The sequence below is a fragment of the Somniosus microcephalus genome, chromosome 29, assembly GCF_052327205.1.
Source record: "Somniosus microcephalus isolate GS21.2 chromosome 29, FLI_Smic_1.0, whole genome shotgun sequence".
NCBI lineage: Eukaryota > Metazoa > Chordata > Chondrichthyes > Squaliformes > Somniosidae > Somniosus > Somniosus microcephalus.
The window spans coordinates 20,556,166-20,570,525 of NC_141015.1; positions in this window are offsets into that span (position 1 = coordinate 20,556,166).

A 14,360-nucleotide genomic window follows, 5' to 3' on the forward strand; every position below is an offset into this window, starting at 1 on the left:
AAGACTTGACAAAATTTGTGTACCCTTTTTGGTGCACAAATAAACTAACCTTAACTTAAAATATTAAAGGAAATTTAATTAAAATGTTGTTGCTGGTGGTGATTATGCACTCCATAGAAACATAGAAGATAGGAGCAGGAGTCGGCCATTCGGCCCCTCGAGCCTGCTCCACCATTCAATGCGATCATGGCTGATCATCCAAATTCAGTACCCGGTCCCTGCCTTCTCCCCATATCCCTTGATCCCTTTAGCCTTAAGAAATATATCTAACTCCTTGAATATATTTAATGAATTGGCCTCCACTGCCTTCTGTGGTAGAGAATTCCACAGGTTCAGCACTCTCTGGGTGAAGAAATTCCTCCTCATCTCTGTCCTAAATGGCTTACCCCTTATCCTTAGACTGTGACCCCTGGTTCTGGACTCCCCGACCATCGGGAACATCCTTCCTGCACCCTCCAGTACCCTGGTATAAATAATAAACCGTAACTTAACAAAAATACATTAAATGAAAATTAACAAATTAAATTAAAATTTTGTTGTCGGGGTTGATGATGTCCCTGCCGTGCCCACCAGTTGCGGAACACCTCGAGCGTGCCGGCAGACACCGCGTGCTTCGTCTCCAGGGCCACCCGGGCACGAACGTGGCCACGGAAGAGAGGCAGGCAGTTGGGCCGAACGACCCCCTCAACCGCCCGCTGCCTGGACCAGTTAATGGCCACTTTGGCCAGGCCCAGGAGCAGTCCTCCGATCTGCCCGCATCCCGCCGCACCGGGTGACCAAAGATCAGGAGCGTGGGACTGAAGTGCAGCCAAATATCGAGGAGCAACCCCTTCAAATATTGAAAGAGGGGCTGCAACCTCTCGCATTCCGTGTATACATGAAATACAGACTGCTCCGTGCAACACCCTCCAGGCCAAGTCCCCAGTAGATAAAGGGAGGACTCCCGCGTAGAGAGCCCTCCATTAGGGACCCCCGCCTCCGCCGGACGGCAAGATGGCACACCCAGGCGTGTTCGGACGGCAGATGAAGATGACAAAATGGAGAGTGTGCAAGAGCAGCCCGTACAGGAAACCCCTCTGTGCAGAATGAAAAGGTACGGAGAGCATTTCCCCGAGACGGCTCAAGTTGTGAGGCGCCGGTTCCTCAAACCGTGTATAAAGGCAATCACAAAAAGCGCAGAATGAGTACGCTAGTACCAATATCCTGCCTGTGGCAGTAGGGGTAAAGGTACAATCTCTCATATGTTGCTGAGCTGCTAATTCCCGAATTTCATTGATAACCAGGGACACTACAGACCCCTCCTTGCCATTGGAAAGTGGGTGCTTTTCCCAGACGAGTGTTGAATGCCTCTCGGCGGCTGTCTCATAGTATAAGCAGCAGAGGTTTGAGAGCAGGCTGCCTGGGCATTCTCTCAGTTGGTGGGAAGTCCAGTATTTGGGGAGAAAATAGAGGGACTTAAGACTCGATTTTGCCATTGGGGCAGGCTGAGGGTGTGTCAGGTGTTTTTCGAGTCCTGAACCTGACTCATAGAAACATAGAAACATAGAAGATAGGAGCAGGAGTAGGCCATTCGGCCCCTCGAGCCTGCTCCACCATTCAATGAGATCATGGCTGATCATCCAAATTCAGTACCCTGTCCCTGCCTTCTCTCCATATCCCTTGGTCCCTTTAAGAAATATATCTAACTCCTTCTTGAATATATTTAATGAATTGGCCTCTACTGCCTTCTGTGGTAGAGAATTCCACAGGTTCACCACTCTCTGGGTGAAGAAATTCCTCCTCATCTCTGTCCTAAATGGCTTACCCCTTATCCTTAGCCTGTGACCCCTGGTTCTGGACTCCCCGGCCATCGGGAACATCCTTCCTGCATCTAGTCTGTCTAATCCTGTTAGAATTTTATAAGTTTTAATGAGATCCCCTCTCATTCTTCTAAACTCCAGCGAGTATAAACCCAATTGACCCAATCTCTCCTCATACGTCATTCCTGCCATCCCAGGTATCAGCCTGGTGAATCATCCAGTGTGATGTGGGAAAAAAGTGCGATTTTCCCCAATTGGGCACTTGATTTCCAGCGTGTGGGAACCCCCGGCCCAATTAGTCTTTCCATCCTGAAAGTCGCCTCCGATGATGTCATCAATGCTGCTGGATTTAAGGCCTGCAAGCAGCCTTGCTTCTTCTGGAGACTGCAAACTTTATGCCCATTGTTGTGATCGCTTCATTTGGCAACTATGTCCAGCAGTAGGTCAAAGTGTGCTCCACGGTTCGATGATGCCGCCCTGCAAGCTCTGGTGGAGGGAGCAAGAGCAAATAAGGAGGTGCTCTTCCCTTCCTCAGGGAGGAAGAAGCCTCCCCAGCAGACTAAAGCTGTGTGGATGCAAGTGGCCCAGGAGGTCAACTCTATGTCTATGTGCTGCAGAACCTGGCTGCAGTGCAAGAAGAGGTTTCATGACCTTATGCGCACAGGAAAAGTGAGTATGACTTTCCCATCACCCTCAACCTGATCCCCATCGCCTCTCCTCACTAGCACTCTGCTTTACCAACCTCTTCCTCCGCATCCCACATGACACTTACATCCCTGCACCCTTACCCATTCCCTCTCTCTCTGTGGTCACATTCACTTAACTATTCGACCATACAGCCCTCACACTCTCTCACTGTGATGCAATGACAACTTACCACACACAGGGAGGGCCCTTTATCTCCTTCTAAGCATCTATGCTATGGAATCTCTACACTCACTCCCTCATTCTCACTCAAACTCCACTTGTGTCCCTCATTGCAGGAAAAGAGAGCCCACAATAAGAGGGAAAGAGCAAGGACAGGAGGAGGGCCACCCTCAGTAGCCCAGCTCACCATCTCGGAGGAGGCGGCCCTGGAAATCGCCGGGATCGAGGACAATTCCCAAGTGGGGGATGGACAGATGGGCGCATCACAGCAAGCTGGTGACAGAATAGTTTTGCATCTCATTGACATTGCATGAGTCACTGATAATTATTCTGATGCTCTAACAGATTGACTTATGATCATCTGTACAATTCAATGTGCATGTAACCTTGACCTCACATCTCTAACTCTTTCCTTTACTCCCCCACAGGACCATCGACAGCCCCCGTCCCCACTGTCCAGGAGGAACAGCCTGAGCCTCCAGACTCGTCAGAGGAAGCTGCAACCTCTGAGGGCACAGCGTCAGCAGAATTCAGTGCACCCAGCACCAGCGCAGACACTCACACCTCGGTGGGACTCTCGCGAGATAGAGTAGTGTTTTCACCTGGTGTATCACAGCTCACAAGTGAGCATCAGCAGATGGTGGAGACAGGGACAGCAGTGGAGAGTCCTCATCGGAGGGCGCAGGACTCTGCCAGCTCGGCTCAGCTGCATGTCGACCCTGTGCCTCCGGGTCCATCCAGAAAGAGAGCGATGCTGGAACTCCAGGAACAGGTGCAGGAGTCTCTGGCAGGTTTTGCCTCTAGGGTCGCTGCGAGTGTGGAGTGAATGGAGGAGTCCATCGTTAACATGAGCAGAGCCTTTGTGGAGGCGTTGGCGCATGAACGCATTACCACGGAAAGGATGGCAACCTCCATGGAAAGGATGGCTACCTCCATGGTAAGGCTGGCTACCGTAGAGGAGAGGATGGCTACGTCCATGGAGGAGCTTAGTCACCAGGGTATGGAAAACATGGTCATTGTTCAGAATAGACTGACATCTCTTGAGGAGCGATGGTCAGCTATTGAGCAAACAAACCAGACCTTCATGCAAGTCCTCTGGAGTAGGACTTCCAGTGCAGAAACGGGTCCTCATGGCCCCCCTGAAGTGCAGCAAGGTGCTGTCAAGCCACTTGCTAGCTCTGAAGTGGGGCTGATCCATGAGAGGGATGTTGGTGGCAGACAACAAGGAAGTGGGGGCTCCTCTCCAAGCGCTCACACGACCATGCCACTGCAAAGCCCTCAGTCAGAGCCCCACCAGAGTCCTCACCCAACTGAGATCGGCGCCTCAACCCCTGCACAGCCACAGGAGCAGCAGACTGTTGCCGAGCCCTCACAGGTTCGCAACCCCAGAGGACACCTGCCAGAGGTGTCGAGACAGGAGCAACAAGAAAGTGAGCAAGGGGCCTCCACATCTGCTGAAGCCACAGGGGAAGCACCATGTAGGAGCACGCGTAAGAGGAAGATACTGCACAAGTAGTCACAAGGGTAGTCACTTGGGTGTAATGTTATGTTTAATTTTGAAAAGCCATCAGTTGGTTATTGTCATTAAAAATTCTGATGGCAAACTGTTGCAGTTGTGGCGTGTGACATTTCGCTAATGGGACTTCCACGTTGAGGGCTTAGGATTACTTGCAATTGTCAGTATGGTGGTCAGAGTGATAGGAATCCGCAGGTTCCTGGCCATTGTCGAGGGTCTGATAAGAAGGTGCGAGGCAAAAACTGTTTGATTGTGCAGGCTAAGCAAATCTGGCCAAGATGAGTGCGTCCCTTGCATCCCGGGCAGCAATGTGCTCGCATGCTGCTGCCGCTGGTTGATGGGCCTCTGCAAGCTGTTCCTTGTCGGTGTCCTCCTCCTCCACATCTGAGGAGGCTATGTGATGAGCCATTTGTTCCTCAGGCATCTGCCAGCCACGATGCTGTGCCATGTTGTGAAGTGCACAGCAAACCACGACCATTCTGGAGACCCTGGCTGCTGAGTACTGCAGGGCTCCACCTGATCTATCCAGGCATCTGAATCGCATCTTCAGCAAGCCGATGGTTTGCTCTATTATGGATCTGGTGGAAATGTGGCCGGAGTTGTAGCGCTCCTCAGCTTCGGTGGATGGGCTCCTCAACGGCGTCATTAGCCACGTCTTCAGGGGATAGCCCTTGTCTCCAAGTAGCCATCCGTTAAGTTGGTCTGGCGGACTGAAGAGCGGAGGCACACTAGACTGGCGCAGGATGAAGGAGTCATGGCAACTGCCAGGGTACTTGGCGCAAACATGCAAAATTTCCTTCTTGTGGTCACACACCAGCTGTACATTGAGGGAGTGGAAGCCCTTGCAGTTGACAAAAATACCTGAATTGTGATGGGGTGCCTTAAGGGCCACGTGTGTGCAGTCAACGATGCCCTGCACCCTTGGAAAGCGTGCCAGATTGTCGAACCCAATCGCACGCGCAGTTACACTGGCTTGATCCTTGGAGAAATTGATGTAATTGTGCGCGATGGCAAAGAGGGCATTGGTTACCTGCGTGATGCAAGTGTGTACGGCCGCCTGGGAGACGCCGCTGATGTCTGCTGCTGATCCCTGGAATGAGCCTGAAGCAAAAAAGTTGAGTGCAGTGGTGACTTTGACAGCCACTGGTAAGGGGTGTCCACCCACTCCTCTGGGCTCCAGGTCTTGCTGCAGCATTGCGCAGATGTCACCCACTACCTGTCGCGAAAGTCGGAGCCTCCTTTGGCACTGCTGCTCAGTCATGTTGAGGTAGCTGATCCTCTGTCTGTAGACCCTGTTTTGGGGGTATCTCCTGCGCCGACGTGCTTTCATGCACTGGTGCCTTCTGGCCTGTGCAGCTTCAGGTGGGTGAGCAGCAGCTTGGAGCTCCTGCTGTTGCTCCTGCAGTTGGTGCTGCTGTTGGTCAGGGTTCTGCTGCTGCTGGTCTTCGTCCGAATCTGATGTCCAGGAGGAAAGGAAATAAATGGTTCCCATTCTTCTGGTATATACCTCAGTTGAGGAAACGCTCATTCAAGATGGGGAGAGGGGTTTCCCAGGAAGTCACACTGGAGATGGGTGTCAGTCTCCAAACTTCCACAACAATGAGTATGCCTGCTAAAAGTTCCCTCAGACCTGAGACAACAAAGTTCTGCCACCTGCAAATGAAGATTGGTGAAAACTCCTTTTTAATGGTGAAGCTGCAGCTGTTAGTAAGCAATCCACTTGTGTAGCTGTCAAGTTTCACTGGCGTGTTTCAGAGGAAGCGTGAAGCGCGTGGGAAAATCAGAAAGGCCTCTCAAAATGGGATTCTAGAGGCAATTAACTGGTTGTTAAGGGCCTTAAGGGCCTATCCCACCACTTGGAGGTGGGATGGAAACGGGGTCAGAAAACTCGCATGTGGGAAAATTGCTCGGAGGCGGGATCGGGCCTGCACGCCATTTTTTGCGATTTTACCACCTCACACGCCTCCAATCCCGCCTCCTCGGGCCTGGCAAAATCGAGCCCTTAGTTTTTTAAAGTACAAACGAAACTCATCGCTTTTGCTGGCAGTGGCTCCAGTCATACATGTCAGTTAATAATTGCTTGCCACATTACTAAAGTAGGTAGTATAAATGTATACGGGAATATTTTGTGTCACTGTAAAGGTGATCCAGATAAATTGTTCCTGCTGACAAACTGGTCAAACTCTAGGGGAATTATTTTAAACATTTGGAAATGTGGGGTGCGATTTTTCCCAATGGAGGCGGGTTTCAGTTTGGGTGGGTTCCAAACCCGCCTCCACTGAGAGGTGGGAAAAATTTGCGATTTTCCCCTAATTGGCCAGTTGATTTCAGAGGTGTGGGTTCCCCTGGGCCAATTGGTGTTTTGGGACTGAAACTCGCCTCTGCTGACGTCACTTATCCAGCTTCATTTAAGGGCTGCTTGCTGCCTTGGCTCACTCCACTGGTTTTTGGTCGATGCTGCACCACCTCCACGCTGTTGTCTGCTTCAACAATGGCCAACTCCAAGGCAAGGGCCTCCCCGAGGTTCTCCGATGAGGCGCTGGGAATGCTGGTTGAGGGGGCGAGAGCCAGCAGGGAGGTGCTCTTCCCCTCATCTGGGAGGAAGAGGCCTCCCAAAGAAACCAAGGCTGTGTGGGTACAGCTGGCAAGGGAGATCACCTCCAGATCGGTGTGCAGCAGAACATGGCTGCAGTGCCGTAAAAAGTTCAATGACCTTGTAAGGTCAGGCAAAGTGAGTATACCTTCAGCTTGACCCTCCTTCTGCTCCCCTTCTCCTCTCATCACCAGCACTCTGCATTGTCAACCTCCTCCTCCACATCCCACTTTACCCTTACAACCCTTGTACCCTTCACCATCCCTCTCACTCTATGAACCCAATCACTTGACTGTTCGACTATGCTGCCCTCACACTCCCTTTCAATGTTATGCAATGACAACAACTAACAACTCACAGGGAGGGCCCTTGGACATGGAACCTCACTCCATCTTTGTCTCCTTCTAAGCACCTATGCTCTGGACTCTCTACACTCACTCCATCATTCTCACTCCAACTCCACTTGTCTCCCTCACTGCAGGAAAAGAGAGCCCACAATAGAAGGGAAAGGGCGAAGACAGGAGAAGATCCACCTTCCCTAGCCCCTCTCACCCAGGCTGAAGAGGAGGCCCTGGACATCGCCGGCGCAGAGGTGGAGGTGGAAGTGGGAGACGGACAGACGGGCAAGGCAGACCAAGCTGATGACAGAATAGTTTTGCCTCTCTCTCATTTACACTGCTTGAGTGACTGAAATGGCTGCTGGTGTACATTATTAGAAAGTCACTTGAGCATCTGCACTATTGCATGTGCATGCCAGACTTCCGTGAAATGTCTAATCCATGCCTTTACTCCCCCACAGGACCATCCACAGAGCCCCACCCCACTGTCGTCGAGGAAGAGGCTGAGCAGCAAAACTCCTCAGGGGAACCTGCAACCTCTGAGGACGCAGCGTCAGCAGATGTAAGCGCACCCAGCACCAGCGCAGATATGCACACCTCGCTGGGACCTGTCATGAATCTTACCATTCATGTAGAAATGACTCATGAGATAACACGGGGCGGCCAGCTGGTGGCGCCGTCCAAGGAAAGTATAAATACTCGGGCGTGGGCCCAGCTTGCTCAGGATGTTTCTGTAATCAGGAACTAGTGATGTAACTAGAATCTCATGGTTGTGAAACAGTTGATTAAAGCCTTGTTTTATACTCAAACCAAGTGCTCAGTAGTTTTCTTACATCAGGACCTTCGGGACATAGATTAGTGTTGTCACCGTGTGTATCACATCTCACAGGTGAGCATCAGCATGTGATGGAGAAAGGGACAGCAGTGGAGAGTCCTCGGCAGAGATCGCAGGACTCTCCGAGCTCTGCTCCGCTGCACGTGGACCCTGTGCTTCTGGGTCCATCGAGGAGAGTGATGCTGGAACTCCAGGAGCAGGTGCAGGAGTCTCTGACAGGTCTTGTCTCCAGGGTCACTGCGAGTGTGGAGAGGATGGAGGAGTCCAACTCTAACCTGAGCAGTGCCGTTGGGGAGGCAATGGCGCATATATGCAGCACCACGGAAAGGATGGCAACCTCCGTGGAAAGGCTGGCTACAGCCATGGAGGAAATAAGTCGCCAGAGTCAGGAAAACATGGTGATTGTTCAGAATAGACTGACATCTCTGGAGGAGCGATGGGCAGCTATTGAGCAGAGAAACCAGAGCTTCATGGAAGTCCTTTTGAGTAGGACTGCCATTGCAGATACGGGTCCCCATGGCCCCCCGTGATGTGCAGCAAGATGCTCTCAAGCCACTTGCAAGCGCTGAGGTGGACCTGACCTATAAGAGGGAAGTTGGTGGCAGACAACAAGGAAGTAGGGGCTCCTCTCCAAGTGCTCACACTTCCATGCCACTGCGTAGCCCTCGGTCAGAGCCCCATCAGAGTCCGCACCCAGCTGAGATGGGCGTCTTAGCCCCTGCAATGCCGCAGGATGAGCAGACATTTGGTGAGCCCTCACAGGCTCGTAAACACAGAGGACGCCCGCCAAAGGTGTCGAAGCAGGAGCAGCATGAAAGTGAAGCCACAGAGGGAGCACCACATAGGAGCACACGTAAGGGAAAAATAAGATTCAGATCAGATTCAGATTAGATTTATTTGCCATATGTAACAAGTACAATGGAATGCTTGTTCCCCGTAGGGACGTGTCAGCTATACATACAGCGCCGCGTTCAATAAAGCACTTGGGTGATTGTTTATGTTTATTGACGTAATGCCATCCCTGTTTGAAAGTTTAAAAATGATTTGATGGCAAACTGTTGGCATGATAGCATCTGTTATTTTGCCTTAGGCAGCTCCACATTGCAGCCTCCACGACACTTGCGTGGTCAGGTTGGTGGCCAGAGTGAAAGGAGGCCAGAGAGTCATGTCCATTGTCTATCATGTGTTAAGATGGAGCCAAGGCCATATGCCAAAATGGGAACCTTATGCAAATCTGGCCAGGATGAGTGCATTCCTTGCATCACGGGCAGCCATGTGCTCACGTGCTGCCGCTGCTGCTGGACGATAGGCCACCATTCGGTCCTCCTCCTCCTCCTCCTCATCCTCATCTGAGGAGGCTATGAACTGAGCCATTTGCTCATCAGGAAGCTGCAAGCCATGACGCTGTGCCATGTTGTGCAGTGCGCAGCAGACCACGACCATTCTGGAGACCCTGGCTGCTGAATACTGCAGGGCTCCACCTGATCTGTCAAGGCATCGGAATCGCATCTTCAGCAAGCCAATGGCTTGCTTGATGATGGACCTGGTCGAAATGTGGCTGGTGTTGCAGCGCTCTTCAGCCTCGTTAGCTGGCCTCCTGATCGGCATCATTAGCCACTTCTTCAGGGGGTAGCCCTTGTCACCAAGGAGCCATCCATTAAGTTGGTTTGGCGGATTGAAGAGCAGAGGAACACTAGAGTTCCACAGGATGAAAGAGCCATGGCAACTACCAAAGAACTTGGCGCAAACATGCAAAATCTCCTTCTTGTGGTTACACACCAGCTGTACATCGAGGGAGTGGAAGCCCTTGCGGTTGACAAAGATAGCTGGGTTGTGATGGGGTGCCTTAAGGGCCACATGTGTGCAGTCTATGATGCCCTGCACCATTTGCAAAGCCAACTGAACGCGCAGTTACACTTGCTTGATCCCTTGAGAAGTGGATGTAATTGTGGGCCTTTGCGAAAAGGGCATCGGTAACCTGCATGATGCAACTGTGGGCGGCCGACTGGGAGATGCCGCTGATGTCTGCTGATGATCCCTGGAAGGAGCTTGAGGCAAAAAAGTGGAGTGCGGTGGTGACTTTGACAGCCACAGGTATGGGGTGTCCACCCGCTCCTCTGGGCTCCAGGTGTTGGTGCAGCAGTGCGCAGATGTCTCCGACAACCTCTCGTGAAAGTCTCAGCCTCCTTTGGCACTGCTGCTCATTCATGTTGAGGTAGCTCATCCTCTGTAAACCCTGTGTTGGGGGTATCTCCTGCGGCGACGTGCCTCCGTGTGCTGGTGCCTTCTGCCCTGTGCAGCATCAGGTGCCTTGTTCTGCTGCTGCCGTGGCTGCTCCTCATCCGAATCTGAGCTTCATGGTGAAAGGAAATAAATGGTTCCCATGCTGCTGGCAGATACCTCCGTTGGGGAAGCGCTCAGTCCAAGCGGGGAGAGGGTCTTCCAAGGAGGTCCCACAGTTGAGAGATAGAGGCTGCAGCACCTCCGACTTCTGTAGGCCTGCTAAAAGTGCTGAAAGACCTTCAGAACAAAAGTTCTGCCACCTGCAACTGCTCCCTGATGAAAGCTCCGTTTTAATGGTGGAGCTGCAGCTGTGAGGAGGCCACCCACTTGTCAACCAGCCAGGTTTAGCTGGCGTGGTTTAGGAGGGTCGTGTAACACGCTGAAAATGTGGGAAAATAACGAGGGCCGATCAAAATGGGATTATAGAGGCCCTTAACTACTATTTAAGGGTCTTAACTACCTCTCTTGACTGATGGAGGCGGGACCGAATCACACCCATCAAAACCGCCTCCGGCAAAATTGCACGGAGGCAGTTGGAGGCGGGTTCCGAACCCGCCCTCAGTTTTTGCCATTTTGCCAACTGTCCCGTCTCCAAACCTACCTCCTCGGGGCTGGGAAAATCGCCCCCTTGGAGTAAATGGGGAAACCTGGTAGCACTATTTCACACAAAGGGCAACTGTTATATGGATAGGGTTACAACAACAACAACTTGTATTTATATAGCGCCTTTAACATAGTAAAATGTCCCAAGGTGCTGCACAGGAGTATTTTAAGACAAAACATTTGACACCGAGCCACATAAGGATAAATTAGGGCAGGTGACCAAAAGCTTGGTCAAAGAGGTAGGTTTTAAGGAGCGTCTTAAAGGAGGAAAGAGAGGTTACTGTGAAATAATAGGTTCAAGAGACAAGTACATGTGTTTCTGGAGAAAGAAGTAGAGGAAGTGAGAGAGAAAGAGGTATAGAGGTGTAGGAGGAGGAAAGTTGAGCAACAAGTGAAGCAATCGAGAGAGATAGAGAGGATTTTTCCCAGACATGCCAGTAGCAGGAGAGCCTGAGGGTTAGACAATCTACCCTCTTTCTGCCCAAACATCTGCACAATCTTGGCAAGTGGGGGTTGGAAAATGGGCCCAGGGACGTGGTCCAACGCAACACCCTGTATCTGTTGGGAATATGCTGTATAAGTGGTAGGAGCAACCAGCCAGGAAGCTCCAGCCATCATGAACGTGGGCAGGGCGTGATGGACCACCTGCCCGTCAATGCTGTATATTCATGTGAACCACCTACATCATAGCAGCTAGATTTAAATTGGGCCCAAAAAACATTCTGCTCTCCCCAGCACCCAACACAAGACTCACCGGCAAAAAAAATTGTCAGCCACAATCTCTGCAGCAATAAAGACAGTAATAGTGCCGGGTTCCAAGGTCAAAAAGAACTTCAGCTCAAGGTGACAATACTTTGCCATTGGTACTGCTCTTTTGCTTCAGGACTGCAGTAGTGATGGAGGGGGCAAGTGCAAAAGCTGCTTCCTGTATCTCTTAAATGGAAATTATCCATTGCCAACAGGGCAAGATGCCATTCCCTTTAAGTCTTTCTTCATAACTACCTTCCTGAATGAATCGAAGAAGTAGTAGAGAAACCAGAACTGCATAATCGGCTGAGGAGTGTCAGATCGTACCCAGACAGCCAGATATCTCGCCGCTCCTTCCTGCAACTTTTGAAGAAGCAATGTGTGTTAAGACTCTGCTTTCCAAGGGAAGGCCTGCATGAGTTGAGCAAAACGCTGGCGCTGGATCTCAGAACCTCTTGGAGCAGACCAACCGCACTGCTAGTGGAAGTTAAAGTGACAATGCATTGACTTTCTATACCTCTGGCTCTTTCCAGTCAAGTTCAGGGGATTTCTGCGACTTCTTGCAGGCTCCTGTGCTCTGCTGCATCAGGGCAGCATGTCTGATTTACTATGGACCCACTGGTTCAATATAGGAGGGTGACAAGATTTTTCACAGTGGGAGGAGCTGTGGATGAGACCCATGTAGCCATATGAGTGCCATTTGTTGATGCACTATCATACATAAGAGGAAGGGGCATCGCTCCTTGAACATGGATCTGATTTGTGACCGCGTACACAGATTTGTGTATCTGGATGCACTTTTTCCTGGTAGCTGCCATGATGCCTTCAGTACTAACTCTCCTCACAAACCAGAGGAAAGTATCAGGATGGCTTCTGGGTAATATTGCGTACCCCGCGAAATCACCGAGGATGACCCAGGTGAAGATTCCTCATGATGAGGTAGAGGAAAATTACAATCGGGCCACTTCAACGTGGGTAATCCTGGAAAGCACTAGAGAGATCCTGAAGTCTCATTTCTGCTCCTTGGACAAGTCTAGCTGTGCTCTCCAATATTCTCCCACAAGTGCTGCATTCTCTATTATTATACCCTGGAATGAGGTATCTGGTTGCAAGAGGATGAATTAGCAGCTCAGACAAATGAGCAGGAGCTGGAAGGAGGCAATGCACTTTAGGAGCAGGAGGAGCCTGTGGCAGCATCCAAACATGTTAGAAGTGCTCTCATCAAGGGCATATTCTCTTAGAGTTCACAACTTAACCATCCGCCCCCATCCCCAGTGGGCCCACCCCAAAAGAACCATTTTAGAAAGAAAGAAAGACTTGCTTTTCACGATCTCATAAGAACATAAGAAATAGGAGCAGGAGTAGGTAATACGGCCCCTTGAACCTGCTCCACCATTCAGTAAGATCATGGCTGATCATCGACCTCAACTCCACTTTCCCGCCCGATCTCCATATCCCTTGATTCCCCTAGAGTCCAAAACTCCATCGATCTCAGCCTTGAATATACTCAATGATTCAGCAGCCACAGCCCTCTGGGGCAGAGAATTCCAAAGATTCACAACCCTCTGAGTGAAGAAATTCCTCCTCATCTCAGTCTTAAATGGCCGACCCCTTATCCTGAGTCTATGCCCCCTAGTTCTAGACACTCCAGCCAGGGGAACCAGCCTCTCAGCATCTACCCTGTCAATCCCCATCATGAATCTTTATCCGTTTCAAAGCGATCACCTCTCATTCTTCTAAACTCCAGAGAGTATCGGCCCATTCTACACAATCTCATCATAGGACAACCCTCTCATCCCAGGAATCAATCCAGTGAACCTTCATTGCACCGCCTCCAAGGCAAGTACCTGCATATCCTTTCTTAGATAAGGAGTCCAAAACTGTGCACCTCAGGACGCCCCAAAGCGCTTTACAGCCAATGAAGTACTTTTTGAAGTGTAGTCACTGTTGTAATGTGGGAAACGCGTCAGCCAATATGCGCACAGCAAGCTCCCACAAACAGCAATGTGATAATGACCAGATAATGGGTTTTAGTGGTGTTGATTGAGGGATAAATATTGGCCAGGATGCTGGGGATAACTCCTCTGCTCTTTTTCAAAATAGTGCCATGGAATCTTTTACATCTACCTGAGAGGGCAGACAGGGCCTCAGTTTTAACATCTGATCTGAAAGACGGCACCTCCAACAGTACTGCACTAGAATATCAGCCTAGATTTTTGTGCTCAAGTCTCTGGAGTGGGACAATGAACCCACAACCTTCTGACTCAGAGGCAAGCATGCTACTGACTGAGTTACAGCTGACACATGTTACACTGCCTTCCCACCCTCCACATACAAACAGTGACCACAAACAGCATCATTTCACTTAAGAACCACACTCAGTCCTCATGCCTCCTCACGGCCTCCCTCCAGCACCTTCAGAAATTTCTCCCAGCATACAATGGAGCAGGTTAAGGTCAAATAAATGTATCGTGCTGTTTATTCCACATGCAGAGAATCAGTTATATCGTAAAATGAAAGCAGATTCCTGCGGATGCTGAAAATCTGAAATTAAAACAGAAAATGCTGGAAAACGCTCAGCAGGTCAGGCAGCAACCGAGGACCTGAAATGCTAACTCTGTTTCTCTCTCCACAGATGCTGCCTGACCTGAGTGTTTCCAGCCTTTTCTGTTTTTATTTCAGATTTCTAGCATCCGCAGTATTTAGTACTTTTGTTTAGCTGATGCTTTTGCCGAGTCTAATTTTTAAGTGCTATTAGAAAAATAAAAACTGACAGCAT